Here is a 14,613-nt window from a genome sequence, read left to right as displayed (position 1 = left end):
TAAAATAATATTTTGGCTTGAAAATGTAGTACACATTACACGGATGCAGACCGTAATATTCTGGTTCCATTCGCAACTAGAGGCTGTTTAAATATAGACGCTGTTTCATCCCGATGTTTCCACATCTAATATTATCAGTTCGTCTTTTAATAAAACCCGAGACCCGACAGTTGTGCCATTTTTTTCTCGACCGTAGCGACGAATATCTCGCTGCATTTCACCTGTTTTTCAGATTTCGTAGGCAGCGATTACTACGCTGCCAACGAAAATAGCCGCGAAAACTGCTTTCGGTCAACTTTGAAGCTGTTTCGCTTTTCCGGGACATGATGACTGACGCGAAAAATGTAAATACATTTAATGTGTTAGGTTCATTGTTCAAAAGGTCAATAACTGTAAATAATACACAATTTTAAACTAAATTTTTAATAAGAGGTAAATGAATTTGTGAGTTTTTATGACATGGATCTCTATATTTGTATTTATTACCCTTGGTAGTTCATATATGACTTATATATAGCTATATATAGCTTATATGTTATTGCTTATATATTATATACAGGGAATAAATAAAATAATATAAGCACCAATGTTATATAGAACAGTAGACACAAAATATTATCAGCGTAGAAGGCATGAATAAAAATATAAATATGAAATGTTAAAGAGTTTAAAACACTAAAACTATTAATTTACTTTAACACATGATAAAACTAATGACCCGACAATTGTCAAATTTATACACGCATATTTTGAGGGTTAGGGCCAACTAAAAACATATGGATTTAATTCTAGTAGCGCCATCTATGTGTCTGGCCGGGGACTTTTCAATTGACCTGTTATTGACACAACATTTGGTACGGGACAGTGATTTTTCTTTTATTCTATTTTTTCGTCAATCTTCCATTGTATTAAATAATTATTCTGCTATTTAGGACGGACGCAAATCCAACAAAGGAAAAACTATGGAAATCGGTCCAGCCGTCCTCGAGTTATAAGTGTTTAAGAAAATCTTAGTTTATTAAAAGTAATTTAAATGAAACAGAAGTATAAATTTACTACTAGGACGAATTTAAGAAAGAATGTAAGAAATCTCCATCTATAACTTTTAATAGATTTACTTATGTAATCTCTTAATTTATGGATAAAATACCGTTAAATATGTTGTCTGGCCACTTTAGTTTTTGATTCATAAATAAAATTTTCTCTTCTCCTTTAACCGCCGCGCCCTCTCCCGCATCCTACTGTCTGGCTCCGTTCGCCTCCTTCCGCCATGGCCCACTTATCTTACTCCACAGGAAACGAGATACGAGAGTTTTTTTTATATTTTTCCAAACTCTCTGACCTTCAAATATCAAAACTGAACGCCCCCGTTGTTGAATTTGTAATTAAAAGTTTCTATGCCAGAGACGGCGCTCCTCAGAAGAACTTCCTCTCTGCTCGGGGTCGGGGGAGCGGAAGGAGACGGCGGGAATATAATAGGTCCGCTATTGGGTCAAGGGGGAGCTCAGTTTCGAGACTGGTTTTGCCTTTTGTTTTGGTGATTTTGAATTTGGATACCGATCTTCGTAAAAATATCTTAGCTGAATATAATAGGATCAACGTGAACTATTACATTATAATAAAATTATTTATTGTTATAATTAATGTCATATTAGTTTCTTATATAATATCCGAAACTATCAGGCAATATGTTGTCGTGGTACACTGGAAAAGAAGGAGGAGCACGTTTGTGTATAGAGTAAAACAGGTGAATACGGCAACATAAATTTCAAAGGGTCATAATCTAACAACCAATGCGCTTAGCCACACAGTGAATGTAGGGTCTTAGAGCGCGTATATATGGTTATGTACCGTGAAGTTATGCGTTCTTTTCTATATATGCCTTGTTGTTTACCAATGTTGTGGTTAAAAGTCACTTTTAGGTTAATTTTGTATTTACATTTTGTTGAAGTAATATAATTATTTCATAGGCAAAATTAGCGGGAGATAATGCGAAAATAAGTGTATAACGTATGAATTATTAATAAAGTATTATTATTTTATAACACTAATTTTTCAGATTGTTGTGGAACAAAGAATATATCTTTATGTTAAATAATATGGAAACAGAACTTATTTGAAGAATACTGTAAAAGTTAGAATAAAATATGGTCATGTTTGTATACGTTTTCTGTCTATTTGTTATTATAATTATATCTTTCTGATTTTACAAATATTTCAAAACATGAAAAGAAGTAATTTTTAGATTAATTTTGTATTTACATTTTTTGTTGAGGTAAAATAATTATTTCATAGGCAAAATTAGCGGTAGGTAATGCGAAAATAAGTGTATAAGGTATGAATTATTAGTAATAGTAAAATATTATGATTTTATAACACTAATTTTATAGATTGCTATAGAATAAAGAATATATTTTTATGTAAAATAATATGGAAACAGGATTTATTTGCATATATAGTAAAGTAACTATATTCTTACCTTATAGTAAAGGTAAGAATGAAATATGGTCATGTTTTTATACCTTTTGTGTCTATTTGTTATTATATTTATATATTTCTGTTTTTACAAATATTTTTCATACCTGATAAAGCACAGCCATGCGATACCATATCTAGTATATATATCTGGATAAACTAGTTTCTTGTTCAAAAGAAAGACAGCTCTTACGGCCTAGAGAAACTTTACTTAAATTCCCTGATTCTTACTTCTCATTAAAGTTCTAACTGGAACTTTATATATTCGACATATTTCTCATACCTAAAACAATAAAAGAATCTATAAATTATTCCACCTGTTTCATCAATAATATTCTTGAGTTAATATGCCGCACTTTTGATGAGACCGAAGAGCAAGAAAAGAGTTGAAACAAATGCATAAACTTCCGTTTAAACATCGTAAACGCTTCATATGGCAAAAGTTAAGTTAGAAGTCTTACTTGCAATAATAATGCTATTTAAATCGGATCAATAGTACTTGATTCAAAAACCTTTTATTAAATTTGACTTAATAAAATTTTTTGGAGTTTACAATTTAACAACAGCATCAATAAAACAAAATATCAACTAGAGACATCCTTCATCTTATAAACTATCGTTAGGAACTATCGACTGAAAACAGTCGAAACAGTCGACAGTCGCAAAACAGTCGAAGCAGTCGATAGTCAAAAAACTAGTAGATACTATTTTCAGTCAAATGCACCGTTCAACTGTTTTTCTTAATTCGTGATGTCTGACGAAGATGTACGAACCATTTCCTATATAAATTGTGAGAGAACAAAGGACGGAGATAACTGATTGTAGCATATTTATATTTTCCAACGGTAGTATAAGCTAAACGGAGATGTACAAATTCCTTCACGTACTAACTTTAAAAAAGAATAGGAAAAAAATAATTGCTGAATACTATTAACATGCAGTTTATAATTTTATTTTAAACGCAGTAGAACTACTTTTATATTTGAATGTTCTGTGGATCTGTAAAAGGAATGGAATTTTTCTATGGAATGGAACAATACCACACAAATGTATTTTAATATTTTAATTGCTTTTTTTAAATAATATGCTATAATGAATATAGAAAATACTATAGAAATTAAACAAAACCTAAAAACTAAAGATTTACAATAACCGTATATACTAAACAGAAATTAAACATATACCTCATCATTGAAAAAAAAGTTATACATGACAATTAAAAATGATCGCGCAATTACTACTAGAACTTTTTACATAAAGTAAATGCTTTATTTATTTGTGGCGACCGCCACGACCCTTTAGGCCACCACCAATTCACCATCAACAACTACAAAGGTTGGCAACGCCGGTGGATTGGTACCATGCAAGTTCCAGGGTATAAAAGACCATCACGTCGACGTCTAGCTCTCTTTTCTTATCACCGCCCCCCTGTAACAGTACCACTTCCACAGCGCTACCGTACTTCCTTCACCTTAACCTAATATCCTGTCCAGTCTCCCATCGACCACATGTATCAATCGTAAATTAGAATAAACAACTTTGATTCAACCAATGTTTTTAGTTCCCGTGCAAATTCCTTCCAAAAATAGTAGTGAGTGTTCTGATAAATAATCGCAGCGGCAGCCACACATTTCGACCGACCGACCGACCCGACGAACATTCCTACATATTATTGAACAGAAATATTTTTTAACAAAAATCGAGAGAGTAATCCTATTATTACCTATTATTTCCATAAAAATAAAGTATTTTACTATTTATCATTCACAATATTAATCTTTTTACCCTATTACATTAACAATCTTGAAAAATATCGTTCCAAAATGCTACTATATTAATACACAATATATTGTTATTCACAAGCAAAGTACCAAAAAAAAATAGCTATATATATTACATATAAATCTGTTAGCATAAATTGAGTACATTTTTGTCAAGATCGCGGCTGGGACGACAGAGCCAGAACGTTAAAAATCACTCGAATGAAACTAGTAGAACCAAACATAGTAACTAAAAGTACACAACTGAAACAGTCCATAAAAAATAGTAACGAAATCACTCGAACGAAAAATAGCGACTAAAACAGTCGATAGTAAAAAGTTGACAATTACTAAAACAGACGGTAATGGTTTTCAGTCGATAGTTCCCAACGCTAGTAAAAACGATGACAGGTGACTCTTGCTGCGCCGGCGTCAACCTTCCATACTAGCTATAATTGGACTGAAGCGTATTTATTACCAGCTTCGGTCTACTCCGTCGCTTTTCACTATATAATATAGATAGAAACATACTCACATAATAAACATACATGCTTAATTTTATAATGTTTATGGGCATTTAACAATTAATTTTAAATATTATGATATCTTATATTAGATATTTTTATTTTACAATCTTAATTCACAAATTATTTATTACTACTGTTCTGATGTACTTACATTAATATATAAGCAAGGCGATTACCCAAATTAAAATAAAACTATTCTACTTAAGTTAAACTTAAGAATACACTTATACACGAAACAAGCGCGCCTGGTTTGGTTCGCTTCAATCTTCTGATTTACTGCTTTCACATCGCTGTAGTTTAGCATCCGTATTTCATGTTTCAAGGCGAAATCTTGGATAAATTCGTGTATCCATTTGATTTCGAGGTTATCGTGCAGTTCTTCGTTGGTTACGTAGGGATAAGCATTGATAACTAACCGTAGAACTTTGTTTTGGGTGCATTGAATTACTAGTGTGTTTGACGTTTTAGTGCAACCACATATATGAACTCCATAGGTCAAAATTGACTGAAAAACCAATGTGTTTGATTTTAGGTCAAATTGAGAATATCTTCCGACTAACAAGTACATTTGCTTAACTTTGAGTCCAATCTGCTCTGCGTTTTGTCTAACATGATGTTTCCAATTTAACCTAATAACAGTTATATGCCTTTAATTTTAGATGCTGCAAGTTAATCCCATTAACTAATTGAATCAATTCCCACTGCAACGTCACATTCTTTAATTTTTCTACTCCCTTGTAGATTAGGAAAACATCAAATCCAATTAAAACATTTATGAAGCAGTTTTAAAATAAAATATATGCATAATAATCGTTGTAATAACTAAATAAAATAAACAAAAAACGTATTTAACCTAGCTACTGCACGTATTTTATATTCTACTACATACACACAATTTAGCTTAATACCTACCTAAATATGTTTATCTATTTACAATATTATTTTAACCACTACCAAATGATTAGTTTGAAGGCAGTGCCGATCCTAAACATTACTAATAAGATCAGATAATTTGGTGACATATACACTAAATTAAATTATGAACAAAACAGATGTAATTTGTTGCTCGGCACTGACTTCAAAATCATCAGTTGGTAGTAGTTAAAATAATATTGTAAATAGATTAATAGATGTAGGTAGATATTAAGCTAAATTGTCTATATATAGTAGAATATAAAATACGCGTAGCAGATATGTTAAATAAGGTTTTTGTTTGTTTTTATTTAGTTATTACAACGATTATTATGTACATATTTTGTATTATTAGTATGAATAATTATGTTTATATTTTTTATATTATTATAAACGTTTTTTTGTGTTAAAAATTTAAGTTTGATTATTGTTTACTTTTTATTGAATTCCTTATTTATTTTTGAAGACGGTTCAATTTTTTATTTAAAATATTTTTTATCCCTATAAAACTCAATAGATACTAATAGCTAATTATAGCTTAAATGATTATGTTTAAAGAAAACCTGCCATGCGAATATTTAAAAAAATATACAAAAGTCTTTGTGTGATGAAATGTATGAACTTAATTATTTTATGCAAACAAGCAGTATTGCAAATATTTTAGATATTTGGTCGCTCCAAAACCGAAAAGAGACAGATCAAAGATTATTACAGAGCTCAAAGGTAACTGTTTGAAGCGCTTTAAGCCCTTACTCTTCCGTAATTTATACAAAAAATAATATCCCCTGAAAGATTTTGATATAAACTTTGAACTTCCTCATTAGACGCAGTAATATCCTCTAAGTAAAACAAAATAAATGTTTTAATTACTATCAATAATTATATTTAATAAAAGAAACTATACTAAATTTAATATCACATCTAACATATTTTACTTAATTGAGATGTCCTAATTGTCATCCATTCTTATTATTGTACTCCATCTTGGAATAAACAAAATAAATTTTGTCTGCAAGAACTAAACAAAACAACTTTCTCTAATTTATACACTTTGTTCTGATATGTAATAAAACAATTTTGAATGTATATGTCAACGCTTCATAAATTTAAACTGGGAAAAATGTAAATATGTCGTGCATTTGTTCTCAAATAACGAAAAAAAAACTCGTAAAGCTTTTAGTGTATAAATATATTTTTCGCAAACAAAACGTATTCTCGATTTTTATTGTCTGGCTCTGGATATAATGTATTCGCATTTAAATATCCGGGTTTAAAAAACCCAAAAAATGTAAAAAATAAAGAAAGTCAATTCAATATATGTTAATTTTGTTTACAATAGATTCAAATTATTTTGAAAATTGTTGGAAACTTTAATAGAAACAGGGTCATTATCATGTTTACTCTCTCTCTGTCTCTGCCTCTCTCTCTCTCTCTCTAACGTTACCTCTTTAAAATTTTTATAATTCAAACCATTGAAACTGAAAAGTGCTACACACCGTTGAGAACATCACCTCTTTACTAAACTATTTTAAATTAGAAAATTTTGATTAAGTTACGGTGAAATAAAAATGAAGCAATAACGAAAATGCTTTTTAACATCGATGTATAAGGTTGGTCAAAAAGTAAAGGCTTTGATATCTCATATCTCTGGTAATACTTATTCATTGAAGAGGTACTATAACACGTTAGAAATATAACAATCCATTTAACATCATAGATATGAAGTCTGCCGAGAATGTTTTAAAACAGTACCTACAAAATTGTTGTTATTACTCTAAAACTAATTTTTTGATTTTTCTATTCACTATTATCCAAAAGAAATAAATGCGACGCTTTTTGTAAAGCTTATATGGAATCTACGCCTGAATTTCCAATTGGTTGCCAATTTATAACATTCCTTCAAATTGAGGAAAAACATCTGCTGTTTTCTAACAAATTCCCCTCACAATCATTTTGAGAAATGAAAAAAATCTCAACCGTTGAAATAATTATAAATTTTTAGCTTTTATTAATAATAATAATAATATTGAATATTGCTACGAATTATAACGTTACACTTTTTTCCATATTTCTCTTGCAAAAATGTTATTTAATGGATTAAACTTGACACTGCCGCCTAATTTTTTAATATCTTCTCCATTACCAGCATTTGGTAGCTTGAGGTACTCTGTTTTTAAATCGTTAATGATAAATTTTTTGAGTTCGAGAATAACACTTCAGCAGTAGGAATATCACAATTTTTATGTTTGAGAACAACCATTCTCCCGCAGAGTTTTTAAGGCGAAATACTTTTTCCTATTTAGATTCACCAACAGCGTTATCTTCAAGTAGATTATTGCCTTGTTGACCAAAATCCAACATAGCATGATGCAGCAGCCGTCACTTCAGCACTTGCGCCAATGATTTAATTTGTAGCTATTAAGCTTTTACTGGATTTACAGCGGAAATAACGGAAGATAAAAGATAGCTGTAATCAAATTGCTGTAATATCTAATGTCTATGTAATATAAAACTTTTGGCATGTTCTATAGAAATCTGCAATAGCAACACAAGGTACATTTTCATCGTTTTTCAAATTTTCCAAACTTTCTCCTTTAGCTTTTAATCCAATGTGTATTTCTACACCTTGAAAATATTATTGATTAAAACACTTATATAGATATTTGGAAACCTTATAGAAGTGTTGCGACGGGACTATCAGTATTATATTTACAATGAGAACTCAAAATCATCATGTGACACGCAGATTAGGTCATTCCCCACAAGTTATAAAAGCTTATCTAGACAAACTCTGGACTCTACAAGGTAAATAATTTTCAGTAAAAAATCTCAATCAATAGTTTATATAAATAAGTAGCCAAAATCCACGTTGGTAACCTTTTTGGTGGTTGTTTTTTACATAGGTTCTCCTGCTGAAAGATGTCAATATCATATAACCCACAACTTCTAATAGCTCTTACACCTCCAAGGCTCCTAAAGAACTGTCTGAAACAATCTCCCAAATTTTCTCAGCCAGCCAAAAGAGACGTGTAAACATCATATAGTTAAAGTTTTCGAAATACAGTTTCACTTCGAATTTTACAATCAGCATCATCAATTAATAAAATATATACACTCTATAAAAGAGATATAAGGGTATATCAAGAGCTGCAAAATTTAGTAATTAATATAATATAAAAGCTTATACAATTAACAAATCACATTATGTAAAAAATGATTAAAAATGATTATGATAAAATAAATTATATTTATTAGTCAGATATAAAAAACTGATAATTATTTAAGATATGTTGTTTATTAGAACCATGTACTGCGCTTAAAATAATAAATGAGTGAAAGCCAACATGTTGCTATTACGATTAGTAACGATAAAAACAATATCGTTCCAATTAAGCATGTTATTATCAAACTATGTAATAAAACCGGACAAAATAAAAGTTTATTGTAACCAAGTGCCAAAAATACGATTGTTCGCTCAGTTATGTCCAATAAGCCAAATAACTTTTAATTCGTTTAATTTGTAATGTGGCTAAACCAGAGCCAATTCGCTCAATTTTTTTCGCAAATTTATTTATAACTTTGTTGTGTCAAAAGTTATTTGATGCGTCGTTCAAGATATGGTGGCGTAATACTATTTAGTTTTGTATTATAATTGTAATAATAATAATAATAATATTGTAAAAATGTTGGCTTTATTTAACTAGTTTGCTTGATTAGCTTAGCTTAATTGAATGTTGCCGATTTGCTAGAATTTATTTTTGAAGTTATTTTATCACGGGGGAAAACCAATTTAGGTTTTTCCTAATAGATGATTTTCAAAAAAGAACTAGGTGGACTAATTAGCTAATTCTTTTTTTGTTTGCCACCTCTTCGATAGCTCTCTTAATGGGCCCTTTTATTTTGGTCCCCAAGCACTATATGCTCCGATGCTCCGGTTGCTCACAACTGACGATTTCAGCCAGAATATCGTGTGAATTAATCAAACATTTCAATTTAAACTAATTAATTTATTTACACTAATTATAAGTTAAGTGAACCAAGGCGATCTTTCATATGGATCTTCCTATCTAGATTTCTCGACCATGACCTCACGAATGATCGTGAATTATGAATTTAACGAAAGACTGACGAAGTAAAAATGGGGACCAAATGGTCTTTTGCTGATATCGCTTCGCGTTCGGGATAGTGGAGTTTGCGAACGACAGATACTTTAGCTAAGGGCTGGGATTGTCGTGGTTGGTTATCTACCGAGGTTTGTGGATGGGTAGGGATTTTATCAAGATGTTGCCGTGTTCTACGGCGCCTAAGGAGAATCTTTCATTGAGCATGTTCGTGAAACTCTTCACGAACGGAATTCACTAGTGTCGCATAAATCTGTAACAACACATCATTTAGATGATGAGTGGTGGCTGCTGCATCATGCTATGTTGGATTTTGTTCAACAAGGCATTGATCTACTTGAAGATAACGCTGGTGGTGAATCCAACTAGGGAAAAGTGTCTCGCATTAAAAAAAACCTGCGGGAAAATGGTTGTTCTCAGACATAAAAATTGTGATGTCCCTACTGTTGATACTGCTATTTTCGAAGTCATCGGTCGATCAAAAATGTATCATTAAAAATTTAAAAACAGAGTACCTCAATCGACCAAATGCTGGTAATGGAGAAGATATTAAAAAATTAGGCGGCAGTAACAAGTTTAATCCATTAAGTAAAATTTTTGCAAGAGAAATATGAAAAAAGTGTATATAAATATATATTGTATTATAAAAAGCTAAAAATTTATTATTATTTCAACGGTTGAGATTTTTTTCATTTCTCAAAATATTTGTGAGGGATATTTGTGAGAAAACAGCAGATTTTTTTCCTCAATTTGAAGGAATGTTATAAATTGGTAACCAATTGGAAATTCTGGTCTAGATTCCACATAAGCTTTACAAAAAAAGCCGCAATTTTTTCTTTATTTTGAATAATAGCCGACTAAAGGCAGACTGGAGAGGCTGGTGAGGTACGATATCGTTTTCGATATTTTAAAAAACCTCGATATGTCGAAAAAAAACCGATATATTTTTTGCAACATGGATAAAAAATATATATTTTTTATAAGATATAAAAATATATATATTTTGAAAAAATATCGAGAAATATCGATATATCGGCCAAAAAAAATCGGCAAAAAATATTGATATTTTTTCTGCATCCCTACTGTGAACTAACATAGTCTATTACAAATTTGAATGGAAGCCTGTAATTCAGGGTTTAAGATTACTAAAGACGAATTATAATTCACATGGTCGGCTGTAGAATATTGAATTTTCACGAAATTGTCACCAAAATTTGAAAATTCGTTGCATATAGGCCATAAAATATGTTTGAAAATTGAAGTAAAAATAGTTAAATTCAGAAGATTAGCCAAGGCAAACTTGCGAACGAAATTACAATTGATTCTCATGGGTAATTTAACTGTAACAGTAAGCTGTCTAGAGCAGACAAAGACTCGTAAGTTCCTTTGGCGATTTTCTTTAGAAATTATATATCAAAATTAACGGGACCCGGGATATTATAAGAAATCAATAATGTATCCGGTGCGTTGATGTCTCGAGTGGTATGTTCACGTTATAAGAATCTTGTTAACATTAAAATGGCATTGAAGTGCCAGTGATTTACAGTGCCGTTTGAGCTCTCAATTCAATAAATGCTCTCCTCTTCGTTATACTAAAAGTTTCAAGTTTCAAGTGTTTAATCTCCCACCTTTCATAATCCTACACCATTTCAAGGAGACAAACATTATTTATCCTAAAGAACTTTTTAGTAGATTTTTAAACAGGAACTCACTTCTCATCTCGGTCTAAAATCTTAGCAAAACCCTTCCTAACATTTTGTTATGATTCAAGATTATGATGGCATATCCAATCATTTTTAAAATTGCATTCAAATGCATTTCACCCATTGTTCTAATACGTCCAAGTAGTAAAATAGAGCCACTACAGAATCGATGAAATCCACGATCTTATAATAAACAGTCGACAATTCACAAAATCAAACCAACTGAATTAATTGACATATTATCATTCTGCAATAGTGGAATTTCGAATTATAACAAAAACATTTTCTCATTAATTTATTAATAACAGTCGCCTTTAGACTCGGGGGGAATTACCAAATTAAATCATATTGTTTCGAGCAGAAATAATAACATATCTACAATTATTTATTAAACAATATTATGACTAACAAAATATAATCAAATGTCATTCTATCTTTTACCTTTTTCCATGAACTTTTATTGTCTTTGACCTCTTTTTATCAGCATTTTGCGCATAGTAATCCATTGTTCCATTTTCAAATTATCCATATTTTGTCTAGATACACAAATTTAAAGCATTAAAAATGTTATTATTTTAAAATGTTTAGCAGTTCTATTAGCCTCTATCAGTAGCTCTTCGTGGATTATATTTTAACATTCCTATGTTTCCTAACAATGTATGAAAGGACGATCAACATCCCCAAAGAGCTGCGTATTCCTAAAATGTCTGAGAATACTTCCCAAACTAACAGTATTCTCTGAAACAATTGAATATGTCGAAAAAAACATTCTTATTACTACAATTTTTATAACTACTACCACTTCGTATATAGACGTTTTCCGTTTAGTGAACTCAAAATAATTAGATTCTTAACATATTAATATTCAGCGCAGCTGCAACGCCCTAAAAAATCCCGCTAACTTCCCGCTGTGTGGATACGTAAATATAAATATTCCCGGGTTACTGCTAGACAACTATTTTAACGCAAATTAACGTATCCGTATAACATTTTTTCTCAGTTAACTAAACATCCTGTCAATCCAGCCTAGGCCAACAAGCTAGCTCTAAAAGAAAAAAACAGGGCGGCGAAAATATCTATTAAGAGATTTTGTGGAAAACGATTTCTGTAAAATTCATCAAGTGTGCTCGGAAATGACATGTTAAAAAGAAGAACTGAAAATTGCTAAACGACATTCATCTCGACGCGAAAGCGCCCATATCGCCTCTTTAATGCCCGTCTCGTTTCGACTTGGTGAACTTCCAAGAGAACCGATAAACGGCCTGCTTAATAAACATGTCGGAGATTGAGCGGAAAAATAAGCAAATTTCAGTCGGACGTCAGTCGACTTTAATTCGCGCGGACGACGTGGGACGGACAATTGAACGATATGCGACTACGGAGTACGGGACGTGTTCGAGCGGCGCCTACTTCGATGCATTAAACATTGAAAGTTTCCTTTTAAAATGGATAAATAAGGATTTAGGACCTTCGAGGCTTGACAGCCACGTACACCAGCAAAAGCGTATTGATAATGTTATTGCGATATTATTGATCATCGCTGTCGCCTTTGGGATCAACTTGAACGTATATAGCCGTATAGTGGATCTATAGTTTCGTTTCAATTTATAAAGCATCATTTGCTCAATTTATTAATGCACTGAAAAAAGTCTCGTAATCGTCGGACTTCTCTAAATTGATTAAAATGATTGGTGATAAACCCAACATGAATATATTAAGGGTATAAATTGATACCCTCATTTTACAAAAAATAAAGCGTAAAATGGGAAAACAAACGATAGTTGGCGAACGATATTGATATTTCAAGACAAAATACTAAAGATAATACTAAATATGACAAATTTTGTGTCCAATAAAGACCATTTATGGGTAGTATTTCTTTTTTCTTTTAATTGCAAATAATTGCAGGTAAAGCACGTTGAAAGCTAATAGAGTCATATGGTGATGAGTGCACTAGTGAGAGAAAATCAGATGACATCCTCATGGGAAACTTCCTGGAGCACCAAAGAACTCCTCAAGATATTGCTCATTTGTTAGAGGGTTCGCAACAAGCAATTTCCCATCGACTAAATTAATGCTTAAGGAAATGATTAAAAAAATAAGGACTAATATATAAACTTTTAGGGTTTACGGCTCGGTGAATAGAAGTAGGGCGAAATAAAACAGTTACGGTTACATCATGTGACCGTTATGTACTGTTGTAATATAAAATATAGAAATATAGACAGTGGCGCAACGTTACCTGAAGACACGCTTATGCAGTCATTGGTGACACGTCTGAACTGGACGATGTCACTGGCCAAAAACCAATCGTTATAAGAATAAGTTAAACTAAAGACAATAATATCAATAGTGTATAATCGGCCATTTTAAAATTAATCGTTGATCAAGTGAAAAAAATAAACCAAAATAAATTCGATTTTGTGATGCATTAACACGTTTATAAAAATAATAATCAAATTTTTGTGTTATTCTTAGTATTGTAAATATACAATCATTTTAAAATATGAAAGAACAAATGTAAGCACATTGAAGTTACGGGAGTTATCTAACATCGTGAAGATATCAAAAGAACATGTTGGTTTTTTATTACCTGAGCATTTGACTATGAGAAAACCCTGTTCAAAGTGAATTCCACTCTTGACAAAAAAGAAGAACGTGTTGGTGATTATTAGCAGTATTTGTGAGGATATGTGACAATAGATGAAATATGGATCAATCACTTCACTGCATAATAAAAACGAGTGGACAGCAACTGGTGAACCTCGTCTAAAGCACCCGAAAACACAACAATTACTTAGAAAGTTTATAGCCTCGGTATTTTGGATGTGCGTGGTGTAATATTCATCGACTATTTTAAGAAAGGAAATACCATCAACAATGAATATTATATAGCGTTATTGGAGCGTTTGAAGGCTGAATTTGCAAAGAAAAAGTCGTTTCTTCAAGCCAACGTACCGTGTCACAAGTCAATCAAAAGAATAACAAAATTACATGAATTTTGAAATTTGGCTCCCAGCGACTACTGGCTGTTAGTAGACCTCAAAAAATGCTCATCGATAAGAAATTTCGCTCGAATGAAGAGGTTATCGGTAAAACTGAGGCTTATTTTGAG

Source organism: Rhynchophorus ferrugineus, unplaced genomic scaffold, assembly GCF_030347505.1.
Source record: "Rhynchophorus ferrugineus isolate W39M unplaced genomic scaffold, kcgeb_rfMv2 rfM2, whole genome shotgun sequence".
Lineage (NCBI taxonomy): Eukaryota > Metazoa > Arthropoda > Insecta > Coleoptera > Curculionidae > Rhynchophorus > Rhynchophorus ferrugineus.
Note: the sequence above shows the minus strand (reverse complement) of the source record.